Source organism: Phacochoerus africanus, chromosome 9, assembly GCF_016906955.1.
Source record: "Phacochoerus africanus isolate WHEZ1 chromosome 9, ROS_Pafr_v1, whole genome shotgun sequence".
Lineage (NCBI taxonomy): Eukaryota > Metazoa > Chordata > Mammalia > Artiodactyla > Suidae > Phacochoerus > Phacochoerus africanus.
Genome location: NC_062552.1, coordinates 13,653,688 through 13,678,713, shown reverse-complemented (window position 1 = coordinate 13,678,713; position 25,026 = coordinate 13,653,688). Strand labels below are relative to the sequence as shown.

General features: G+C 41.5%; 1 protein-coding gene and 1 long non-coding RNA gene across 8 annotated transcripts in view; both read left to right on the top strand.

The window, feature by feature from the left end:
- The window catches only part of KIF13A (kinesin family member 13A), a 230,244-nt gene that overhangs the window by 61,521 nt on the left and 143,697 nt on the right, over positions 1-25,026 (top strand). The gene's annotated exons all lie outside the window — the stretch shown is intronic.
- LOC125136345 (uncharacterized) lies at positions 2,490-7,411 on the top strand. Its single transcript, XR_007137161.1, has 2 exons — positions 2,490-3,655; positions 7,160-7,411. It is a non-coding gene; the product is annotated as an uncharacterized LOC125136345 (long non-coding RNA).

The following is a 25,026-nucleotide window of genomic DNA, read 5'->3' as shown; positions in this document are numbered from 1 at the left end:
ATTTTCTAGTTACCTGATGTGGGGAGCGATGGCTTCAGGGATTTTGACCCCAGCAAGTGGATGCTGGTACTACAGATTGCCGTTATTATTAATACAGGTGATATGGTTAACTTCTAAAGAAACAAAGCCTGCAATTAAGCAAAACAAACGTTGAAGCAACGTGAAAGCAGAAGACCGCAAACTGTTTTTGTAACCCAAAGATAAAAAAAATAGTTCCGTGCATGGTTTTTGTTTTCAAGGAGGGTAGCCTCTGAGAAAATCCTCAAATTCTGTGGCTTGGCCTGGGTCTGGCGTAGCCCTCTCCCTCCTTTGGGTCCGCTGCCTAACGTAGGCATCCTCCTGGTGCCTACGGGTCTACACACACTTTTCCTGCATCAAAACAGAAAAACTGTTGATGATCTGATGCACTGTTTTTCCTCCTTCACAGTTACTGCACTTTCACTAGAACTTTTATTTGAGGTACTTCCTCCCTTTTGAAGACTTCACGTTGGAGCTCCTGTCGTGGCTCAGTGGTTAATGAACCCGGTTAATATCCATGAGGACATGGGTTCAATCCCTGGCCTTGCTCAGGGGGTTAAGGATCTGGTGTTGCTGTGAGCTGTGGTGTAGGTCACAGATGTGGCTACGGCTCGGATTCAACTCCTAGCCTGGGAACCTCCGTTTGCCATGGGTGTGGCCTTAAAAAGACAAAAGGCAAAAAAAAAAAAAGACTTCACGTTATTACTAACATTTCGTTAATCACTTGTGATGGGGCTGTTCCTGTGCCAGGTGTGTAACAGTCTTGTAGATGAAAGTGTATCATTTTGTGAGACCAGGGCCATAAATCTCAGTTGAAGCAATTTGTTGGGAGCCAGAGAGCTCAGAAGTAGAGGTGCTAGGATTTGAAAGCAGGTTCTCCTCTGACCTGTAGCCTCAGGTCTTTCCTCTGAGCTGCTTTGCCTTTGATCTCTAGTTGGGAGTTGAGAGGTTGCGCCTTGAAGGACACTGCTGGAGTAAACAATGTGGAAGCTAGCCTCTGCTAGGATTTAGGTGGGATTAGCATACTTACCTACCTGAACGGATCCATCCTCTGCCTTTTTGGTGATCCCGATTTGCCTAAGTACATAGTTTGTTTTCTTGCACACGTTACACTTTAATGAGGTTTCCAGACCGTAGCCACCTCCTAGCCTCTGCCCATTGAGAATGTCCAATGTTATTAACAATATTATTGATCATCATAATAGCTAAAACCTATATAAACGGTTTTATGTACTTTACATAACCATTTAATCCTCAGGAAACTCTGTTAATCCCGTCTTCCAAATGAGGAGGCTGAGGCTCAGTGGTGGGTGATTTGTGAACGTCCCTTGGCTGGTACCCGCCTGGGCACTCTGGCTCTGGCCTGCATGGTACCTGTTTCTTCACGATGTCTTTCATCCTGTGCCTGACGTACCATGTATAGCTCTACTTGTGAAATTTCTCACAAAGAAGAATCTAGTTGGAATGTATTCTTGTCTTTGTTGTTGAGGGGAGAGAGTGCTAGCCAATAAATCTTTAAGAGATGCTGCAGCATCTTCTTATCAGGACACAGCCCTGGGTTTCTTTTGTTGCCATCACTCGACAGCTCTTTGGGTCACTTTCTCCAATCATATCACTCTTCGAGAAGAGGAAATTGAGGCCCAGAAAAATTCAGCAATGTGCCAAGGTCACAAAGATCATGTGTTTTATAAGGTAGCAATGATAGATTGCAGATATTCTTATCTTACCATGAATTGAGGTTGTTTTTTTTTTTTTTTCCCCAGCTTAGATTTTTGGATAACCTTGAGCAAATAAAAAGCTCAACTTTACTCTGATTTCCTATTGTGGTTTCCATGGGGCTGGGAAAGATTTTCAAAAGGTATGTGTTCCAGAAACTTGGGAAATAACTTGGTGAAATTCAGCAGAATCTTCGTGGGATGTTGGTGTTGTCTATTGCCGTTTTCTCGCTTTCTCATTCTCATAGGCTTCCTCCTTGCTCAGACCCTCATTCTGTTGTGCGGGTCAAGGCCCTTGGCCTGTGTACGGGCTTCCAGAGCTGGCATTGCTTTTTGGGAATTGGTGCTGCTCTGGTCCTGCTGGAGAGGACACAGGCAAGAGTGTGTGGGTGACAGTTCCGGTGGATCAGGGAACTTTCTGGCACTGGAATGTTGGAAACAAAAGCAGATTTCTAAGTGGCCCCAAAATAGATTCACGGACAGCACAGAGAAGCTAATACAGATGTTCTTTATTTCTTAAAAAAAGATCAAAAAACTTTATGAAACTACTTAGGAATTTTTAAAAGTGGGTTTCATTAGATTCCCCACATGGCTGATTTGTTTATTATTCAGCCATCAGTGTTTTAGTCTGGGTGACTCTGATGTTTAATTGCTTTTGTTATATGAACCACTTTGTGATATTTTTCACCTGTGCAGAGAACATGCAATAGACTATTTATGCAATATTTAGGTAATTTACAAAATATAAACTTGTTGCCAATTACGGTTTTAAAATTTTAAACGGTATGTATATTATGACCCCATTTTGGGGAGAGAAAGTTATGTGCGTGTGTGCGTGTGTTTGTGTTTGTGGCGTATGTCAGAGGTTCTCAAACGCTGGCACACTTCAGAATCATCTGTAGTCCTTGATAAGATGTAGATTGCTGGGTCCCAACCATAGAGTTTCTTTTCTTTTTCCATAGAGTTTCTTGTTCAGTAGGTCTGAGTTGATGCCTGAGGATTTGCTTTTCTAATCAGTTTCCAGATACTGATGCTCTTAGTCTGGGAACCACATTTAAAGAACTGTGGTAAGAGAGAAAAGCATAGAAAAAAGTCTGCAAGAATAATGCACCATAATGTTAATAGTGGTTACCTCATTCCTGGGTTACGGGATTACAAGGGCTTTTTATTTTTACTTTTATACCTTTCTGTATTTTTCCCCAGTGACTGAGTATTACTGTTGTCATCAGAAGAAACAGCATTTAATATTTTTCAGATGTTCTAGTATTTCTATTCTCATAGCACATAGAGTTTCTATTGTTCTCTATTGTTTAGTCTTATACTACTCCCATTATAAATAAAAAAGTTTCGAGAATTCAGCGTTTTGTGTCTTTTGTCTTTTATTTTGTCTTCCCAAGAAGTGAGTGTTTAGCAAGGTGTATTTGTCACGTGGAGTTCTTATTTCAGTTGTGGTGCTAAACATGAAATGTTCAGTAGGTTCTCAGAGGCTCAGTTAGTTAGAATATCATATTCTTTTTTGCCATATCCCCTCTCTTAAGACCCAACAGGATCCTATTTCATGAATACAGATAGTGTTTGATCTGCCTTTGGAAGAGGAAGATCTCAGAATCTGAAAGAAGAGTATAATTTGTCTAAGGCAACAAAAGTAAGTCAAGACCAAAAGGATAATCTAACTCTCTTGACCTCAGACTAAATCAACCAACCACCAAATGAAAAAAACCTAGCCACTGAACTATCACTTTGGCTCTCTGATCGTTCCGCCCTTGCAATTTTAAAAATAATAGGGACATAACACCAAACATGAAAAACAAAGCCTCAAGAATCCAGTACTTCCCCATGAAAGAATAGCAAGTATATTATGCATATAGGTGAGTTTCATTGATATTTCAGGAAGGGCCTCTCTTAATTGAAAATATATTTAGGTGTTGAGAGTTCCCGTCGTGGCTCAGTGGTAAACAACCCAACTATTATCTATGAGGACCTGGGTTCGATCCCTGGCCTCGATCAATGGATTAAGGATCTGGGGTTGCTGTGAGCTATGGTGTAGGTCACAGGTGAGGCTCATATCCCACGTTGCTGTGGTTGTGGCGTAGGCTGGCAGATACAGCTCCGATTCAGCCCCTAGCCTGGGAACTTCCATATATTGTAAAAAGACAAAACAACAACAAGAAAATATGTTTAGGTGTTGACTAGTTGAGAAGACACGGGACTTAGAATCCAGAGAACTAGTTTCTAGATATGAGTCTATCAAAGTTTTGGCACATTACTTAGGCCCTTGGGTTAAGCCATCATGTGTCAGTGGGAATACTGGCCCTGTAAATGCCTTGTGTTGTCACCAAGATCAAATGAGTCCTCAAAATAGTCGGTTAGAAAGTTTTACAACTTTAAGGTAGTGGTGTGATCTGAACAGTGAGTTCCCCCTACCCCCTTTTCTCTCCCAGCCCCATGGTCTCTGGTGGAAAATTGCATAACTCCTGGTCCTTGTGTTTTAGAAAAAGCTTCGGCGGAGTTTGGAGGATCCAGCTTCTTCTCATCCACCTTCCACCCCCGCCCAGCCGATCTGGCAGTAACACTGATTTGCCTTCGTATGACCTCTGAAGTCAGACAGCTTTTAGGAAAAGCAAGATCGTGTCTGAAGGGTGTTTTTCCTGATAACACCATTAAGTTCCTTTCCAGTTACGGCATCTCCAGGAAGTTCAAGTAGTTACAATCTCTATGGAAATCCATAAATCTGTTATATTTAAAAATGATCTCTCACCTGAGGAATTTGTTTGTCACTTCATTGTTCACTGCCTCTCTTAGGAAACGAAGGAATTAGGTTGTCGTGACATCTCTTTAAAGTTCTTAGGGTACTTCACAGTTCCATCTAAGCTGACACCATCTACTTTCTACCCAGAATGATTTGATGTAAGTTGATGAAAATTTTAAAATGCATCTTGAATCTCTATGAAAGGGGTGATTTTGCTCCGCTTACTAGTTCCTGTAGCACCTGGCAACTTGGGAGAACTTGTTAATTCATTTTATCCTTCAAAGTGAAAGGATAAAACGCTTCACAAATGGTACCATCTTTTTCAACATTGCAGGCAGACTGTCACCCCATCTTTAGTTCCTTTTCTTTGACTTAAGGGTTTGGGGATCTCCCTATCTGTTAGTTGTCCTTCAAGTGTGTACTGTTGACTGCTGTCTATGGTTGTGGGGTTAGTGTTGGGATGAAAGCTGGCTGAGACAAGCTGGAAAAGGTGGTTGGACGGGTAAAACCAAGTGACTGGACTATGGCTTTTAGCCTAAAACATACTTTATTCTAATCTCTGCAGAGCTCCTCATGATTTAGAAAATTAGTTATGAATGTCTTATTCCCTTTTCTTGAAGAGCTGATTTGTTTGCTGGAGAAATTATTTTGAGCTGCCACGTATAACATGAGCTCCTTCTGGAATGCTCACACGATCATTGTTTGTAATCTTGTTTTAGCTTTTATGTTGTTTGTAGTGTCTGATCTCAGCCTTAAATTCTTCCTCAGCATTTCCATTAGATACTGGTCTTTCTGAGTTCACCTTGAAAGCATTAGTGTGACTTGACTATTCTGGAGTTGAAGTTGAGGATTCGATGTGACCTCTGTTATGGGTATTTGCTAGTGTCTTTGTAAACATTATAACTTATGGAATGGTCATCTGATGGTGACGTTTCACACAGTAAGGGAGAAAAAATAATTTTCCCTCGGTCCTCTTGAGTTCGTGGCTGAGGCCTCTGTGATAGAAGATGAAGAAGAGAAAAACAGAGAAATTTAGTAGCATGTATACATGAGAAAGACCCAAGGAAAAATTAAAACTCCTTGAGGTGGCCTAAGCCACCCCCTAAATACCATCTTCAGCTAAAGACAAAAGTGTGTGTGTGCGTGTGTGAGAGAGAGATGGGGCAGTTACATGAAGCGTGGGGGCAGGGGGTTGGTTACATCAAGTCACCAGGAAAAGAACAGTGTAGGAAGGGTAAGGTTTGTTAGATTGAAGTCCTTGCCATCTCCATTAAGAGTTTCTTGCGGTTTAGAGTCATCCTTCTCTGCCTGGTACAGGGAGAGGGGCAGTCTTACAATGGTCATTTCCTTTGTAAGTGTAGATGTCTCTTACAAAAGGGTAACCTCTGTGTTCTGAGCTTGTCCTGCACATGCTGTTTCTCAAAAGAGGCATACTTGGGGGTAGTGTGATCTGCTACCCTTATGGCTTTACTTGGAGCAGGAAAATATAATTTCTTGCTTTGTACTGTCGTAATAGTAAGATGTTTTAGCATGATGCAGAGCAGCAAAAAGAAGGTATTTATAGTGAGGCTTTTACTGCTCTGCTGTCTACATGAAGCATGCAGGTATGGAGGCCTGACTCTGCTGTGCCATTTCATATAAGGGACCTGAGCATCCACAGATTTTAATGTCTGTCATGTGTCCTGGAATCAATCCCCCGCTGATACCAGTGCATGATTGTATATAGCAGAATAAAATGAACTCTGACTTTCTTTTCTTTTGCTTCCTGAGGAATAGTCTGGTCAGTGAAGTGGAATTAACTGTGACTTCTGCTTCCCAAAGTGTCCTTCGGTGATGGCATCTGATGTAGCAAGCAAACCTGTATTGCCAGGTTCTAAGTTGTGTCACTGAAACCCCAGGTTTTTAGCTACCTGGACCTGTCACCCCCACCCTAGACTTCCTGAGGGTATTCCTAAGAGTAATAATAGGTAACGATTCCTGTTATCTCTTCTGAGTACTGTGAAAAGATTTGTTTGAACTTCATCCAGGACTATTTTGCGTACCTCAAACATTTTGGAGAAGAAGAAACTTCGAGAGGGGGGCGGAACAAGATAAGAGTTGGGGATTTTAGGGACACCCCAGTGGTGTATGGAAGTTTCCAGGCTAGGGGTTGAATTGGAGCTACAGCTGCTGGCCTGTGCCACAGCAACATCAGATCCTTAACCCACTGCACGAGGCCAGGGATCAAACCTGCGTCCTCATGGATACTAGTCGGGTTCATTACCGAATGAGCCACAACAGGAACTCCAAGAGGTACAAACTATTCTGTATAAAATAAGCTGCAAGGATATATTGTATAACACAGGAAGTATAGATAGTATTTTATAATAATTGTAAATGGAGTTTAATAACCTTTAAAAATTGTGAATCACAGATACAGAGAAAAGACTTGTGGTTGCCAAAGGGGAGGGGGGAGGAGGTGGAACAAACAGGGAGTTTGGGATTAGTAGACACAAACTATTACATTTAGAGTGAATAAGCAGTGAGGTCCTACTGATTAGCACAGTATCTATCTTATGATAGAACATGACGGAAGATAATATAATAAAGGGAATGTATTTATATATATGACTGGGTCACTAAGATGGACAATAGAAATTGGCACAACATGGTAAACTAGCTATAATAAAAAATTCAGGGAGTTCCCGTTGTGGCGCAGTGGTTAACGAATCCGACTAGGAACCATGAGGTTGCGGGTTCGGTCCCTGCCCTTGCTCAGTGGGTGAAGGATCCGGCGTTGCCGTGAGCTGTGGTGTAGGTTGCAGACGCGGCTTGGATCCCGCATTGCTGTGGCTCTGGCGTGGGCCGGTGGCTACAACTCCGATTCAACCCCTAGCCTGGGAACCTCCATATGCCGCGGGTGCGGCCCAAGAAATAGCAACAACAACAACAACAACAACAACAAGACAAAAAAAACAAAACAAACAAACAAAAAATTCAGCTAAAACTTATGCATCACTATATTATATAACTTTGTATGATATTATTTATCAATTATACTCCAGTTAAAAATTGAATACATTCACACACAAAATATCCAAGCTGTGGAGAAGCATATACACACATGAGTGTTGTTCATTTTGGTTTCTTTTGGTTCAGCAGATGGTACTGTGCAAAGTCTGATGAAAGCAAGATGAGCTGGCCCAGCTTATTAGCTCCCTGACCTTGATTTATTTTCATGCTTAAACCAGCCTGGGAAGTAGAAACCTCAACTTCTACAGGAGATGTACAGCTTTCGTATATATTGCATTTTCTCACAGCCTGCACTTTTACCTAGTATCCCTAATAGGGTGATTCTGAGCCACTTTTCTCTTGAAAGTCTGTCTTTTCACGTATTACCTGGTTGATGATTATAAATAGTAAAAAGCCGTCACTGCTCGCCAGCCTCTGTCCTGGGGTGCTCCGGTGCTCTAGGGGGGCACTCCGCTTGTTTATGCCAAGATTTTTCTTGCCTGGGGCCCACTTCCCAGGTGTTATCACCATCCTGTTCCCTTTAGGAGGAATCTTGCTCTCTTATCTCAGAACCTAGTGATTATGAAAATGGGGAGTTTTCTAGACTCTGATTTAGATCATTTATTGTGGTGAAATATACATAACATACAGTTCATCATTTTAACTGTTTTCAGTGTACAGTGCGGTTGTACCGTGTACGTTCACAACATGCGACATCACCATTTTCAGAACTTTTTCATCATCCCAAACAGAAGCTTCATACCCATTAAACAATAACTACCCATTACTCCCTCTCCTAGGCCCTGGTAGCCTCTCGTCTGTTTTCTGTGCGTATGAATTTGAGTGTTCTAAGTCCCTCTTATAAGTGAAATCTTGCAACATGTTGTCTTTTTGCTATTGGTTTATTTCATGTAGCATAATGTCTTCAAGGTTCCTCCATGTATCAGAATTTCCTCTTTCAGGCTGAATAATATTCCATTGGGTGTATATCTCATTTTGTTTATTCATTCATCTGTTGATGGACATTTGGGTTGCTTTCCTATTTTGGCTGTTGCCAATAGGTGCTGCTGTATGCATTGATATACAGACATCTGTTTGGGTCTTTGCTTTCAGTGCTCTTAGGTGTGTACCCAGAAGTGGAATTGCTGGATCCTGATTACATTTTAAGGCACCATGTTCAGTTCTGATTATAATGTATTTTTCATCTGCTTATACCCTCGTTTACTTAAACATTCTCCAGTCATTACACACTTAAAATTATTATTATTATTATTATTTTAGGCAAGAAACAGATTTATTAGAACACTTGTGAGAAATGCAAGTGGGCAGGCAAGGAAGCTCTGCCCACATTTAAATTATAAGTAGTTTTTTCATCAGAGAAAATTTCTGTTTTCTTACCAGTCCTCTGCCTTCTCAGTGAGTGTGGAATTAGGAATCCTTTTAGTTAAGAAGCAGCCAGCTAAACTTTGTTTGAATACCAGAAAGACCATCTAAATGTGTTCTGAGAAATATACCAGCAGATAGATAAATTTAGGAGCTCATGGAACTTTATAAGAACTGAATTTCCTGGCAACCTGATATTTGAACAAAAGATAAACAATGTCTTTTCAGAATTAACAGACTCCTGCCCATAATGACCATTTCCATTACATGTTTGATTTTGACATCTTCATCATGAGACAAGCAGTTGACAAGAGGGTGTCATAAATACCACTGCCTCTTTTGGTGCTTTGAGCACAGCAGATTCTCCTAAGAGCTGGAGACAAATGAGCTGCCAAAATCAGAAATCGTGAGAAGAGGATGGTACAAATGCAGGACACTGGAGATGCACCTGCAATTAAGAGACCAACAACTTAAAACAATCATATATATATATATATAATATATATATATATATATATCACACACACACACACTCCTATATCAAAACTTCAGGGTAACTGCAACCAAAAAAATCCACAATTGATGCACACACAAATAAGAAAAATCAACTCAAATACAACACTAAAGATAGTCATCAAACTACAAGAGGAGAGAACAAGAGAAGAAAGGAAGAAAAAAGAGCAACAGAAGCAAATCCAAAACAGTTAATAAAATGGAAATACGAACATATATGTCAATAATTACCTTAAATGTAAATGGACTAAATGCCCCAACCAAAAGACATAGACTGCTGAATGGATACAAAAACAAGATCCATGTATATGCTGTTTTCAAGAGACCCACTTCAATTCTAGGGACACACACAAATTGAAAGTGAGAGGATGGAAGAAATATTCCATGCAAACGGGAATCAAAAGAAAGCTAGAGTTAGCAATACTCGTATCAGACAAAATAGACCTTAAAATAAAGAATATTATGAGACAAAGAAGGACATTACATAATGATCAAAGGATCAATCCAAGAAGAAGATCTAACAATTGTAAATATATATAATATATATGCACCCAACATAGGATCACCTCACTATATAAGACAACTGCTAACAACCTTAAAAGGAGAAATTGACAATAACACAATAATAGCGGGGAACTTTAACGCCCTACTTACAGCAATGGACAGATCATCCAGCCAGAAAATCAACAATGAAAAACAGGCCCTAAATGAATCATTAGACCAGATAGACTTAATAGATATTTATAGGACATTCCATCCAAAAGCAGCAGTATATACATTCTTCTCAAGTGCACATGGAACATTCTTGAGGATAGATAACATTCTGGCCAAAAATCAGGCCTTGGTAACTTTAAGAAAACTGAAGTCATATCAAGCATCTTTTCTGACCACAATGCTATACGACTGGAAATCACCAACAAGAAAAAAACTACAAAAACCACAAACACGTGGAGACTAAACAACATGCTACTAAACCAATGGATCACTGAAGAAATCAAAGAGGAAATTTAAAAGTACCTAGAAGCAAATGACAACAAAGATACAACACTCCAAAACCTATGGTATGCAGCAAAAGCCGTTCTAAGAGGGAAGTTTATAGCAACACAAGCCCACCTCTGGAAACAAGAAAAAGCCCAAATAAACAAGCTAACTTTACATCTAAAGCAGCTAAAGAGAGAACAGACAAGACCTAAAGTTAGTGGAAGGAAAGAAATCACAAATATCAGAGCAGAAATAATTGAAGAAAACCATAAAAAAAGATCAATGAAACGAAAAGCTGGTTCTTTGAGAAGATCAACAAAATTGATAAACCCTTAGCCAGACTCAAGAAAAAAAGAGGCAAGGACTCCAATCAATAAAATTAGAAATGAAAGAGGAGAAGTAGCAACAGACATCACAGAAATTCAAAGGATCATAAGAGACTACTGCATGCAACTATACGCCAATGAAATGGAAAACCTAGAAGAAATGGACAAACTCTTAGAAGAGTACAGTTTTCCAAGACTAAACCAAGATGAAATAGAAAAGATGAACAGACCAGTCACAAGTACTGAAATTAAAACTGTGATTAAAGGAGTTCCCGTCGTGGCGCAATGGTTAACGAATCTGACTAGGATCCGTGAGGTTGTGGGTTCGGTCCCTGCCCTTGCTCAGTGGGTTAACGATCTGGCGTTGCCGTGAGCTGTGGTGTAGGTTGCAGACGCAGCTCGGATCCAGCGTTGCTGTGGCTCTGGTGTAGGCCGGTGGCTGCAGCTCCGATTCAACCCCTAGCCTGGGAACCTCCATGTGCTGCAGGAGTGGCCCAAGAAATAGCAAAAAAAGACAAAAAAACAAAAAACAAAAAACTGTGATTAAAAAGCTTTAAACAAACAAAAGTCCAGGACCTGATGGCTTCACAGGCAAATTCTATCAAACATTTAGAGAAGAGCTAACACCTCTCCTTCTGAAACTATTCCAAAAAATTGCAGAGGAAGGAACACTCTCAAACTCATTCTATGAGGCCACCATCACCCTGATACCAAAACCAGACAAAGACACCACAAAAAAGAAAACTACAGGCCAGTTTCACCGATGAACATCGATGCAAAAATCCTCAACAAAATACTAGCAAACTGAATCCAACAATACAGTAAAAGGATTGTACATCATGATCAAGTGGGATATACCCCAGGGATGCAAGTATTCTTCAATATCTGCAAATCAATCAGTGTGATACATACACCACATTTACAAACTGAAGAATAAAAACCGTATGATCATCTCAATAGATGCGGAAAAAGCCTTTGACAAAATCCAACACCCATTTCTGATAAGAACCCTTGAGAAAGTGGGCATAGAGGGAAACTACCTCAACATAATAAAGGCCATATATGACAAACCCAGAGCTAACATCATTCTCAGTGGTGAAAAGCTGAAGGAATTCCTGCTGAGATCAGGAACAAGACAAGGATGTCTACTTTCTTCACTGCTATTCAACATAGTTTTGGAGGTCCTAGCCATGGCAATCAGAGAAGAAAAAGAAATAAAAGGAATCCAAATTAGACTGGAAGAAGTAAAACTATCACTATTTGCAGATGACATGATACTATACATAGAAAATCCTAAAGACTACCATAAAAGTGTTAGAGCTTATCCATGAATTTGGCAAAGTTGCAGGATACAAAATTAATACACAGAAATTGACTGCATTTCTATTTACAAACAACAAAAGATCAGACAGTGAAATTAGGTAAACAATCCCATTTACCATCACATCAAAAAAAATCAAATACTTGGGAATAAACCTACCTAAAGAGACAAAAGACCTGTACTCTGAAAACTGTAAGATAGTGATGAAAGAAACCAAAAATGACAAACAGATAGCAAAACATACCATGCTCTTGGATTGGAAGAATCAATATCATCAAAATGACTGTACTACCCAATACAATCTACAGATTCAATGCAATCCCTATGAAGTTACGAAGGACATTTTTCACAGAACTTGAACAAAATATTTTAAAGTTTGTTTGGAAGCACAAAAGACCCAGAATAGCCGAAGCCATCCTGAGAAAGAAAAATGGAGCTGGAGGAATCAGGCTCCTGGACTTCAGACTATACTGCAAAGCTACAGTCATCAAAACCATATGATACTTGCACAAAGACAGAAATGTAGATTAGTGGAACAGGATAGAAAGCCCAGAATTAAACCCATGCACCTACAGTCAACTAATCTATGACAAAAGGGGGAAGAATATACAATGGAGAAAAGACAGACTGTTCAATAAGTGGTACTGGGAAAACTGGACAGCCACATGAAATTAGAACACTTCCTAACACCATACACGAAAATAAACTCCTAAGAGCTGGGTTAGGGGAAGGGTAGGAATAACTGGTGTCTTTAGTAAATGCCACTACTTATACTATCAAACAGATTTCATTCTAGTTTATGTCTCTCCTAGCCAAATATTCTCTTTAACTAATTTTCAAAGCAAATTGACATCTCATTGCCTCTTTATTAAGTGTCCCTGAACACTTCAGAGAGATAACACTGCTTGCCTTTGTCATTATTCTTATGGCCACCCTCCATGAATGACTGCTGTTAATTGAACCTATTTCCTAATTAAACCTTGAGATGATGAACTTGGCCTGAGTACGGTGGGCACAAATGGACACATGGTGATCTGCCCCTGCCCATAGGGCTGTGTTGTTTGTGTGCTATCTGAAGTTCTGTGCATGGTAAATCTGCTTTCTGTTGTGAAGCGCCCACTAGCTTATCTCTTTATAGTGATGGAGGAACCATCTGCACAAGATGGAATACAGTCTCCTCCAGGGACCTAGTTCTAAGCATCATCTTTATCTTGACCTTTTGTGTCCTGAGACTGCCAGCTTGCTGTCTCCACTTAGATGTCTAATTGGCAACTTAAAGTTATCAGGTTTAAAATCAAACTCCTGATTTCCCCGCCTGAACTTGCTCTTCTCACCATCTTCCCATTTTAGTTAAAGACAGCTCCAGCCTTCCTCTTGCACAGGTGTAAAATGTTGGTTTTCTCATTGATTCCTCTCCTACTTTCACGCTGCACATCAATTCATCAGCACATCCCTCTGTCCTAACTTTAGAACATGTCTGAAGAAGACGTCTTAGCATTGTGGTCCCTGAGCACACACTTGCCTAGTGTTTTTGCTCCTGTCAGTCCCTCCACCTTGAATATTTCCCTCCCACATATCGGATGAGTGGATTTGAAGCATTGGTTGATTTTTTTTTTTTCTTCCGAAAAACACGTTTAGAGGGAGGGGTGATTTTAATTTGATTCTAATATGGAGTTCCTGTGTAAAGATGACACATTTTCTTAAGAGTTTTCCAATCTTATCTTCTTAGATACTGTTCCTCATAAGGGGAGTTAACGCAGGTTTTATAAGGCATCTGTTGTTGTCACTTCTGAACCAGCCAGGTGTTCATTTCATACCCACTTACAACCAGCAATAAGAGAACCAAGTTTTGTGTGGAACATAATAATAATTATGCTAAGTGTATTTCCATCTACACATGGGAGACTTCGCTGCTTAATGATCTTTTAAGGTTCTTTTTTCTCTGTCTCGCCTATTCTGACCCACGTCTCCTCAGGTCGTAGCACTGACGTCCTATAGCTCTTTGTCCTTGTTCTGCTGTTGAGACAAATTTTTTCTTTGGGCAAAGAAAGAATAGGTTGTCCAACCTAAAGGCAAGCTTTATTTGAGAGAGGCTATTCTCAGTAGAAATGAGTTTATTGCTCACAGACTTTTCATTTTACCTGCCAGGTCCTATTACTTGAGTGACTAAAAAAATCTGCAGAGTTTATTTATAAAAGTATTTGTATCAGTTGATTCAAGGAGAAACTTAAACTTTGAAGCTTGATCAAACCTGTGTCCTCATGGATACTAGTTGGGTTTGTTACCACTATGCCACAGCGGAAACTCCCTTAAAGAGCTTTTATTTGAACCTTCCAATAGAAGTGGTGGAAGATTTTGGTCTGCTGCCTTTTTGCTGTCCCTTGTCATTTGTCTGAGTGGTTCATTTGAAACTATATGTCCATCAGTGCAGTAATTGTGTGAGGAGGGTCACTCCTAATTACCATAGGTTATCTTTCCACAAATGTGAAAAAAATCTAGACTGCCAGCTACCAAAAAAACCCAGGGATTTATGACTGGCAGCCTCCAACCCTCTGGAACAGGAAAGATGTCATGGAATTTCCTGTTTTAATTGCAAAGACTGATTGAATTTCAGGGGCATTCTTGACCTCACCATGGTTGATGAGTCTTTTCCTAATAGAAGTCTCCTGACTCATCCACTTTATTTTAAATTTTTTTCAAGACTTGAGGAGAATAGGTTATTGTTTTATTTTGAAATGTAACATATACACAAAAGTGTATAAAATGTGCATAAAGACTTAATAATAAAAATGAACACCCACATACTTTCCATTCAGCTGAAGAAAAACAGGTACCTGTGCTTAAGAAAAGAAGAGCAGACAGAAAGGAGTATTGCTTTTAAAATAAACTCACTTTCCCTATTTTTTGTGTTCATTATTCCTTAGCTTTTTTCTTTTTTTAAAAAAAATAGTTTTACATTTAGCTATGTATGCCCTAAACAATATTTTGTTTAGTTTTGCCCTTATTGGGGAACTTCATAGCAATGGAATCATACTGACTATACTTGGAGACTTCTTTCTCTCAGCATTTATGATTTTGAAGCTCATTGCTACATAACTGTAGTTCACGTTCTCACACTGCCATAAACGATTGCATTGTATGGTTGCCCACCATTTATTTTTCCATTCTCCAGGTTTGTTTCTTTCCTGGTATTTGGAAAGCACTGTGGACCCCAGGTTCAGCAAGTCAACTTGCCATTCGAAGCTTCATCTGACTGACTGGCCAAATTCCCTGCATCTGCATTGGGAATTTCCAAGTGGTTTACTTTCATTGGTGGGAATACCTTTGTATTGTCCTCATTTCTGGAGACCTTCTAGAGAATGCACTTGCTTTGCCTTCTGCATGGATGGTTGGCGCTTGACCGGATTCTCCCAGGTCTGGAATCACAGGCCTGTTTCTGCAGGATCTTGTGGATGAGCCTGTCCCTGTGATCACACTCCTTTTCAGGTTCAGAGCTGATTTTTTTTTGAGCTCTAGATAGATCAGAACCAGCCAGTGGTTTATGTTAAGCTAGAGCCAGGCTAGTCTCCAGAGCACCGGAAGATACTGAGGCGGTTCTTCTTCCGTGCTTGGCTTTCCTCCATCTGCTCCCCTCCCACCTATTTCTCATCAGCCACTGGCAGATGTTCTGGTCCATTGTGCCCTCCTACTGAGGGATTCAGTTAAGGGGCACTCCCATTGTTTAGTTTCAAATACCCCCGTGAAAATGACCAAAGCTCTAATCAAAAGCTTAATGGGTTATATTTGTGTTCAAAGTTAGAAAAATTTGTGGAAAGATTGTTCTAAGGTGTTACAGGTGTCATTGTTACAGACCTATGACACTTTTGTAAGTCAGTGTCTGAGTGAGCAGGTTTTTTCCACTTTCGTAAAGTGGAGCATGTGAATGTGTTTTTGTATATTAGCTGGTTTTTGTTGCTTGAGATTTTGTTCAGCTTTCTTTGAAGTGTGTTCCCTTGAACTGATGTTAACAGTTTCCAGATTGGGAAAATAATTCTGCAGTAAAATAAAGTTAAATCAGTTTCTTTGCTGCAGGACTTCTCAGAGCCATTGATACACTATCGTGCTTTGTATTTAAATGCTGATCTAGTAAGGACAGGAGCTTAAAAACATATTTGAGAGTTCCCATTGTGGCTCAGTGGGTTTAGAACCTGCCTAATATCCATGAGAATGCAGGTTTAATCCCTGACTTTGCTCAGTGGATTAAAGGATCTGGCGTTGCTGCGAGCTGTAGTGTAGGTCGCAGATGCAGCATGGATCTGGCGTTGCTGTGGCTATGATGTAGGCCGGGGACTGCAGCTTCATTTCAACCCCTCCTAGCCTGGGAACTTCCAGATGTTGTAGGTGTGGCCCTAAAAAAAAGAAAAAAACAAACAAACAAACATGTTTGATGATAGAATCTTCACCCCACCGACCATGTAGTATATCTCACAGCGCTACTCCTCCCCTGAATTCTCTTTGGGAAAGGCACCGTTAATGTATTTTCCATTGTTCATATTGACTTCTTTTACGTATATTTCAGGAATGCAGTGGAATCTTCTAAACTTTAAGATATGTCCATTTATCCTGAGGGAGGAGGTGAACCATTAAGGGCAAACTTATTTTCATTTCACTTTAGATTGAGAATATATAGGCCAAATGTGTGTGTGTGAGAGAGAGAGAATGAGAATGAGAGTAGGGCCAAGAAGGAGTATGTACATTGACGAGAAGAATAAGGTCTCAGCTTGTGAAGGATGTTCATTGCCATTAGAATTATAGTCTATGAAAGTAGGAGGGTAACAAAAGGGCCCAAACTTAAGTTATCTTTTTATAAATGTCTCCAGGCAGAGAAAGATTTTGTGCATAAAATGCTAATGAAAATGATCTTCCTCATGATTTTAAAACAGAAAAGTTTTCTACCTTCCTTCTTCTCTGTCTCCCTTTCTCTCTCCTTCCGGAACTCTCTCCCTTTTTGGTAAAGAAGTGCAGATGAAGATCTCAGGGACACCTGTTTGTCTTTTTTTAAGACATGTTTTAAGACAGGTACAGGGCCTGCTGATTCAGGCACATTAGATAGATTTTATTTGGGGCCTTGTCAGTGTAGGTTTTCTTCTGTTGGTTACTGTTCTGTGTTCTCTTGACCTTGAACATATAAAAGACAGAGACTGAAATACAAACCCTCTCATTTTACCTTTTCAATCAAAATTTCAACTAAATTTTACCTTTTCAACCAAAAATTCAACTAAAACAAAAAAAACCTGAAAATTACATAATTCTTGTCTAAAATATTTCCTAGTCTGATAAAAAAACTTTTCAGCTCTACCTGCTGCTCAGATTTTCCTAGGACCCATAAGTATTTTAATATAAGTGAATTTTCTGGATAATTGGCACCTCTTCCTTTAAATACTAGACCTTAACCATTTTGCTCTATTTTTCTTTTTTTTTTTTTTGGCCATGCCCTCAGCCTGTGGAAGTTCCTAAGCCAAGGATCGAACTAGTACCGCTATAGTAACCAGAGCCACCGCGATGGAAATGATGGATCCTTAACCCACTGAACCACCAGGGGCGTCCTCTGTCTTAAGCAGAGGCCTGGGCCAGGGGCAGTGGGCAGGGATACTGGATGCGATCCTGAGCATCTATTATTGTCCATGTGGTGAAGGGAACCTGGGTTGCTCTCAGCTTCCTCTTCTCACAGTGTTGGGCTGTGAGGAGACCCACCTTGCTGTCACCTGCTTTCTTAGCCTTGCTTGTTGGCTGTCCTGTCTGTGCTGGAAAACTGCATAATGGAACAGTTCAAACGGGAGTTAGGACAGCAGCCCCAGAATGAATGCGTTAGGAGTGAAGACCTGGCTGACCCCTTGGGGCTGTTGAATATCTCCTCCTGGATACAGGAGGTTTCTGGGGCAAAGAAATGCCTGCTCTTCTCAGTGCTGTGCAAAACCTAGACAAGCCCTTTGGAAGTTTCCAGTCTACCTATTTGTTCCCCAGAACTGAATATGAATCCACCTTGGCTTGGACACTAATATAACTTTTGTAATTCTCTAATAGCCTTATCTCAGCATTAGCTATTCCTCATCAGCACCAGATAGGCTTTGTTATCAGTACTTGTTGAGGTGGGTCCCTGTGTTCTCTTGTTACATGCTGTGATGTCGTGTGATGTTATGTGATGCTGTCTTATGCTCTTCCCTCTCCATTTGTATGTATTTGAGATTTCCCCTAATAAAGCGTTCGTAAAAACGCAGCGCTGCATAGCTATTCGATTGGTCTTCAGACAGCCCTGAAAGAGTCACGCAGGGGAATACTTGCCATTGTCTCAAATGGTGCTGGCAACCTGGTGATGTGAGCCAAGGACTTGAGGTATCCGTTTGTTCACTTAACAGATATTTATTCATCTGTTTAGTGCCTGGCAGTGTTCTGGGCCCTGGGAACGTAACAGGGTACAAGATAAGAGGGCAGCCCCTGTGTCCGAGGATCTTATAATGCTAGATCCAGGGCAGAAGTCTGTAGATAAGTAAGCAGACAGATAAAGGAGATGGTTTAAAGTGGTGAAAAGTTGATCTCCTGTCACTTAGGTGTCCTCCCAGGGTGCGGCTTCCTGTCGTCTTTCATGGCTCCCTCTCAGGAGTGCTGGTCCCGTCCTGATTCCTTTTCTTTTTTTCCTCTTCTTTTCTCTTTCTCTCTCTTTTTTCCCTTTTGTTCTGTCCAGTTGTGTGGAGGGTTTCTTGCCCTTTTTGGAAGTTTAAGGTCTCGTGCCAGCGTTCAGTAGATGTTCTGTGACAATCGTTCTACGTGTACGTGGGTTTTTTTGGATGTGTTTGTGGAAGAAGGTGAGCTCCACGTCTCACTCCTCCACCATTCCTGATCCTCCTCTAAAATACGGCACAGAGGAACCATCTACAGAACAGAAGCAGACAGGCCCAGACTTGGAGAGCAGACTTGTGGTTGCCAAGGGGGAGGGAGGGGGAATGGGATGGACTGGGAGTTTGGGGTTAGTAGATGCAAACTACTAACATTTAGAATGGATAAGCAATGAGGTCCTATGGATTAACCCAGGGAACTATATTGATAGAATATGATGGAAGATAATATATTAGAAAAAGAATGTGTATCTATGTATAACTGTGTCACTTTGTCATACAGCAGAAATTGATAGAATATTATAAATCAACTATAACAAATTAAAAAAAATGGTGAAAGGTGCTGAGGAAAATAGCACCAAGTGATATGAGGCAGTAGGTGAGGTGGTACAGGCACCAATTGCAGCAGGCTTCCCCAGGTGAGCAGGCCGTCCCCAGGGAGGGCCTCGCAGACAGACGGAGCTTCTGCGCAGATGCCCTGGGATGCAAACACTATCTTCTCTAGTGGTGCCTCAGAGAACGCACAGTGCAGCCAGTTCATCTGACACACACGGCCCCTCCCACCCAGACCTGGACATTAGCCTCCCTCCTCACTACCTGCCACTTTAAGAGCTAGTGAGTAATCCAGTAAACAAGCCAGTATAGTATCCTCACTAAGAGGGCTTTCAAATTCGTGGTTAACCAAATAAAGCAGTCGATTTTCTGCAGTGGTAAAATAAACGTACCCAGTGTAAAAACAGGCCGCCTTTCAAGTATGACCATCATAAACAGCCTTGTGGGACATCTGCGTTCTTTCAGGACCTGGTTCTGAGGTTGTTGTTTATGCATGGGTTTGTTTCTTGAGTAAATATGTGTTCTGTCCTGCATAGCAAGCACTATGCAGACTAGACAGGAATGAGCCAGGACAAGTGTGGCAGAGCCTCTGCCTGGGGGACCCTGAGTGGGAAGTGACAGGTGTCTGTGTCCAGGCCATGCGCTTACCATGTGCCAGGTGGGGTAGGTGGTAGTGAGCAAAACAGACCCAGGCTCAGCCCTGGTGTAGCTTAGCATGAAGTGGACAAGATGAACAGTAAACTGTGGCACTGACAAAGTCGGAAGGGTGCCATGTGGAAGACGAATGGTGAAAAACAGGGGAGATCAGGGAAGCCCTCTCGGGGGAGGTGATGTTCTCGCCGACTGTGAGAAGAAACCAGCAAGGAGGACATTCTTGGCAGAGAGAGCACCATGGGTAATGGCTCTGAGTCAGAGAAGAGTTTAGAGTTCATGGTGGGTAGAAAGGATGAGATGGAAGGTGGGAAAGGTGAACAGAGGCCAAATCCTGCAGATGACAGTAAGGAATTAATTGACATTCCAAGCACGAGAGGGAGTTATTATAGAATGTTAAGCCAGGAGGATGATAGCACATTTATTTTCAAAAGATCATTCTGGGAGCTCCCGCTGTGGTGCCGTGTGTTAAGAATCTGACTGCATTGGCTCAGGTTGCTGCAGAGGTGTGGGTTTGATCCCCAGCCCAGCACAATAAGTTAAAGGCTCAGGCATTGCTGCAGCTGCCGTATAGGTCCCAGCTGTGGCTCCAATTCAATCCCTGGCTTGGAAATTTCCATATGCCTGAGTGCCAGCATTTAAAAAGAAATTCTTTCTGTGAGGTTAGATGTGGGGTTAAAGAATATACCAGAAAGATCCTGAACTAGGACTTAATATCCCAGCTTTGCAGAGTTCCCTTCGTGGCGCAGTGGTTAATGAATCTGACTAGGAACCATGAGGTTGCAGGTTCGGTCCCTGCCCTTGCTCAGTGGGTTAAGGATCTGGCGTTGCCATGAGCTGTGGTGTAGGTTGCAGACGAGGCTTGGATCCCGCATTGCTGTGGCTCTGTTGTAGGCCAGTGGCTACAGCTCTGATGTGACCCCTAGTCTGGGAATCTCCATATGCCGCGGGAGTGGCCCAAGAAATGGCAAAAGACAAAAAAAAAAAAAAAATCCCAGCTTTGCCATTTGCTTTGTCCTGTAGGCCATTTACTCATCTGAGAAATGGGGCTAATAAATTCTACTACCTCTCATCCAGGTGAGGATTGAGTGCTTAAGATAAGGTATCAGGAACCATGTGTAACAGTCAGAATATGCTCAGTAACGTCAGTGCCCGTTTTGCTCTCCCTCCTTCCCATCAAGCAAAGTGCAGGAGCAGGGTGTTCTGGAATCCGTCCCTGGTGGCCTTGGGGACAGCATCCTTGAGCCCAGTGGCAGCTTCATGAGGTGGGGGGTACCGGTCCTTGGTGGCCTTGGGGACAGCATCCTTGAGCCTAGTGGCACCTCCCAGTGGCAGCTTCATGAGGTGGGGGGTACCATGGCCAGCTGTGGGACATTTCATTTTTATATTTGAGGTTGATCTGGCCCATTCAAGAACTGGTTAGTGACGGTGGCTTTAATATCTTGTTCCAGTGCGATGATAAGTTTAATCGAACTGATTTCCCCCCTTTTCCTTGATGCCCTTTAAAGGAGAGAACTAAGTTGGGATGCTGTACCACTGCGCTCTTTTGCTGATGATTCTCGGAGTTCTGTGAGGGGAATCTGCTAACTTTCATGCTTCTTGCTCATGTCTCGGACTCTTCAACCAAAGGCTTGTTCTTCACTTAATTTACTTGTACTTTCCTGTTGTTTTGAATCTCTGGACATCTTCCACAAATAAGGAGTTTCTGATACAGTTTTGAGGAGAGCATTTAATTCTCAAGAATTCCATCACATGGGTGTTCATTGGGTTCATGCTGTGAGTCTGCCTAGTGAGCAATGGGTTTATTTGGGTTTTTTAGTTTTGTGACAAATACGTGCAAAGAGAATGCTGCTCAGTGGTGGGGTCATAAATATGACCTGGGAAAGTAGCAGCTGCTCTCAGGAACTTAGCTGCATGATTGCAGCCTTGTTTTAGTGATCCTAACCCTTCATGAATTGATATCAGACTTGCTTGTAGTCAGTTCTGCTCTGGGATGGTGACAGGCATTCTGGGGAGGTTACCCGTGCAGTGTGATTAGATGGTGTTGTTTGGGATTTTTTGTTTTTGTTTTGTGAAGGGGGTTATTGGTTTATTTTTTGCTTAGCTTAAACTTTTTTTTTAAATTCAAAACTGTTACTAAAGCCCATTTGAGGTTCACAGCAAATTTGAGAGGAAGGTAGAGATTTCCTATATACCTCCTGCCTCCACTCATGCATAGACTCCCCCTTTATCAACATCCCGCACAAGTGATGCATTTGTTACAGTTGATCAATGTACACTGACACATCAAAATGACCCAAAGTCCATAGTTTACATTAGGTAGCATTCACCCCTGATGTTGTACAGTCTCTGGACTTACACAAATATATAATGAATATATCCATCATTATATCATATGAGTATTGAGTATTCTCACTGCCCTAAAACAGCTCTGCGCTCTGCCTGTATATCCCTTCCTATCCTCCCAAACCCAGGCAACTACCCATCTTTTTACTGTGTTTATAGTTGTGCCTTTTCCAGAATGTCATATAATTGAAATTATATAGAAGGTAACCTTTTCAGATTGTCTTCTTTCACTTAATAATGTACATTTAAGGTTCCCCCATGTCTTGTTCTGGCTTGATAGCTCACATTGTTTTTTAGTGTTGTGGTTGGATATCATTTAAAATCAATCCATGGATCCTGCCTTGAATGTGTTTTGATCTGTCTGGGCTCAGAATCAAACTCTTCCTAGTTTGCTGTCCACACTGAAGGTTGAATTGTAATTTTCCTGCCTTTGTGATTTGACTCAATGTGACTTTGACATTTAATGGTTCTGCACAGATGTCTCATAGAGCCTGTGGGCTGCTGAGTCAGGGGTGTCTTGGTCCCACAGCCCTCAAAGTGGTGGGTCCTGCAGGCTCTCAAAGTCCACAAGCATTTGGCATCAGCAGCGGCAGCTGTTTCTATAGCAGATGGAAAGAAGGAGATGGTAGAGGCAAGAATGCAACCCCAGCAGCCTGGTTTCTGCATTCCAGCTTGAAGCCACCATGCTCTATAAAAGGCTCTTACCTGCCTCTGCTGTTCAGCTAATATGCCTGCTTTCATGAAGCTGCTGCAAATAGCATGATGTTTGGTTCTGACTCCCTAATGTCAAAAATGCAAATGTTGTTTATGCAATCATATGCATGCGATCATAAGTATATGCTATCAAGATACAAACTCTCACCTAAGTGAAAATTAATCTTGGAAATAGGAGTCAAACTAGATTAGTTAAATGGCATATTCATTGGGGTCTAGCCTGGGGGTGGCAGCTAGAGTAAGAATTAGCCTGAGGCTGGCCCCACAGAGGTGCTTAATTCTTAATTCTTGATTTAAAATCAGGAGTTGGTACTTACAGCTGCTTTTTATTTTATTTTTTTTAAAGCTTCACTGCATGGTACTTTTGAAGACACAGCAAGAAAATTGCACAAGAGCCATGTTTTCTCTGCTCAGCTTTGTTTTGGTTATTCTAGTGGGTATTCTTGCCAGGCTCACCCAACTGGGAATTGCAGCCATGGCGATGAAGGGCTGGAGCTCCATGGAATGGCCTGCAGAGCGCTCTGCAGAGATGCTCAGGACTTCTCAGAGCCTTAGCCCACAGCTGGAGCTGGCTGTGTTTTGTTAGAGGGAGAAATTCGGGTATTTTCCTTGATAATATTAGGGGGAAAGAGGTAGAGAAGCTATTATCAGTGGATGATAACTACATAAAATAATGCCGTAAATTTGTTAAACTTTCCATTTGCTTTGTGCACCATTTTCATTTTGGAAACATATATAGACTCAATGAACAGCATTATATGTTAGATTAATAGTTACTGTGAATATGCTCACATATTAACCTCGTTTTACATTTTATTGTAGCAATTTTTTTTTCTTTTTATGGCTGCACCCTAGCCTGAAAACTCCCACATACCACAGGTGCAGCCATAAAAAGAAAGTTTATTCACGCCTACAATGCCTCCCTCCCTCAATATTTACAAAGTATCTGTCCCTGATGGATTGGAATTAAAAAGGAAAGAGAGAAGTTCCCATTGTGGCTCAGCAGGTTGAGAACCCGACTAATATCCATGAGGATGCAGGTTTGATCCCTGGTTTCTCTCAGTGGGTTAAGGATCCGGTATTAGTGCAAGCTGTGGTGTAGGTCTTGGATGCGGCTGGGGTCTGGCATTGCTGTGGCTATAGGTGCAGCTCCGATTAGACCCCTAGACTGGGAAGTTCCATATGCCATGGATGTGGCCTTAAAAAAAAAGAGAGACAAAAAAAAAAACCTCAAAAACATATAAAATATGAAGATAGTGGAAGCTGTTTGTTCCTTCATTCATCTCATCAGGGCCACTCCAAGGTCTGTGACAGAAGACCATAAGATGTCATTCCATCGTGTATATGTACCACTTCTTCTTAATCCATTCATCTTTTGATGGACATTTAGGTTGTTTTCATGTCTTGGCTGTTGTGAATTGTGCTGCGGTGAACATAGGAGTAAATGTATCTTCTTGAATGAAAGTTTTGTCTGGATATATGCCTGGGAGTGGGATTGCTGGATTATGTGGTAGTTCTGTACATATACACACTGGAGTACTACTCAGACATAAAAAAGAACAAAATAGGAGTTCCCGCCGTAGCGCAGTGGTTAACGAATCCGACTAGGAACCACGAGGTTGCGGGTTCGGTCCCTGCCCTTGCTCAGTGGGTTAACGATCTGGCGTTGCCGTGAGCTGTGGTGTAGGTTGCAGACGTGGCTCAGATCCAGCGTTGCTGTGGCTCTGGCGTAGGCTGGTGGCTGCAGCTCTGATTCGACCCCTAGCCTGGGAACCTCCTTATGCCCCCAGAGCGGCCCAAGAAATAGCAAAAAGACAAAAAAAAAAAAAAGAAAGAACAAAATAGTGTCATTTGCAGCCTCATGGATGGAACTAGAAATTCTCATACTAAGTGAAGTAAGTCAGAAGGAGAAAGACATACCTTATGATATCACTTATATGTGGGATCTAATATATGGCACAAATGAACCTTTCCACAGAAAAGAAACAAACTCATGGACATGGAGAACAGATTTGTGGTTGCCAAGGGAGAAGGGGAGGGAGTGGGATGGACTGGGAGTGCGGGGTTAGTAGATGCAAACTTTTACATTTGGAGTGGATAAGCAATGAGATCC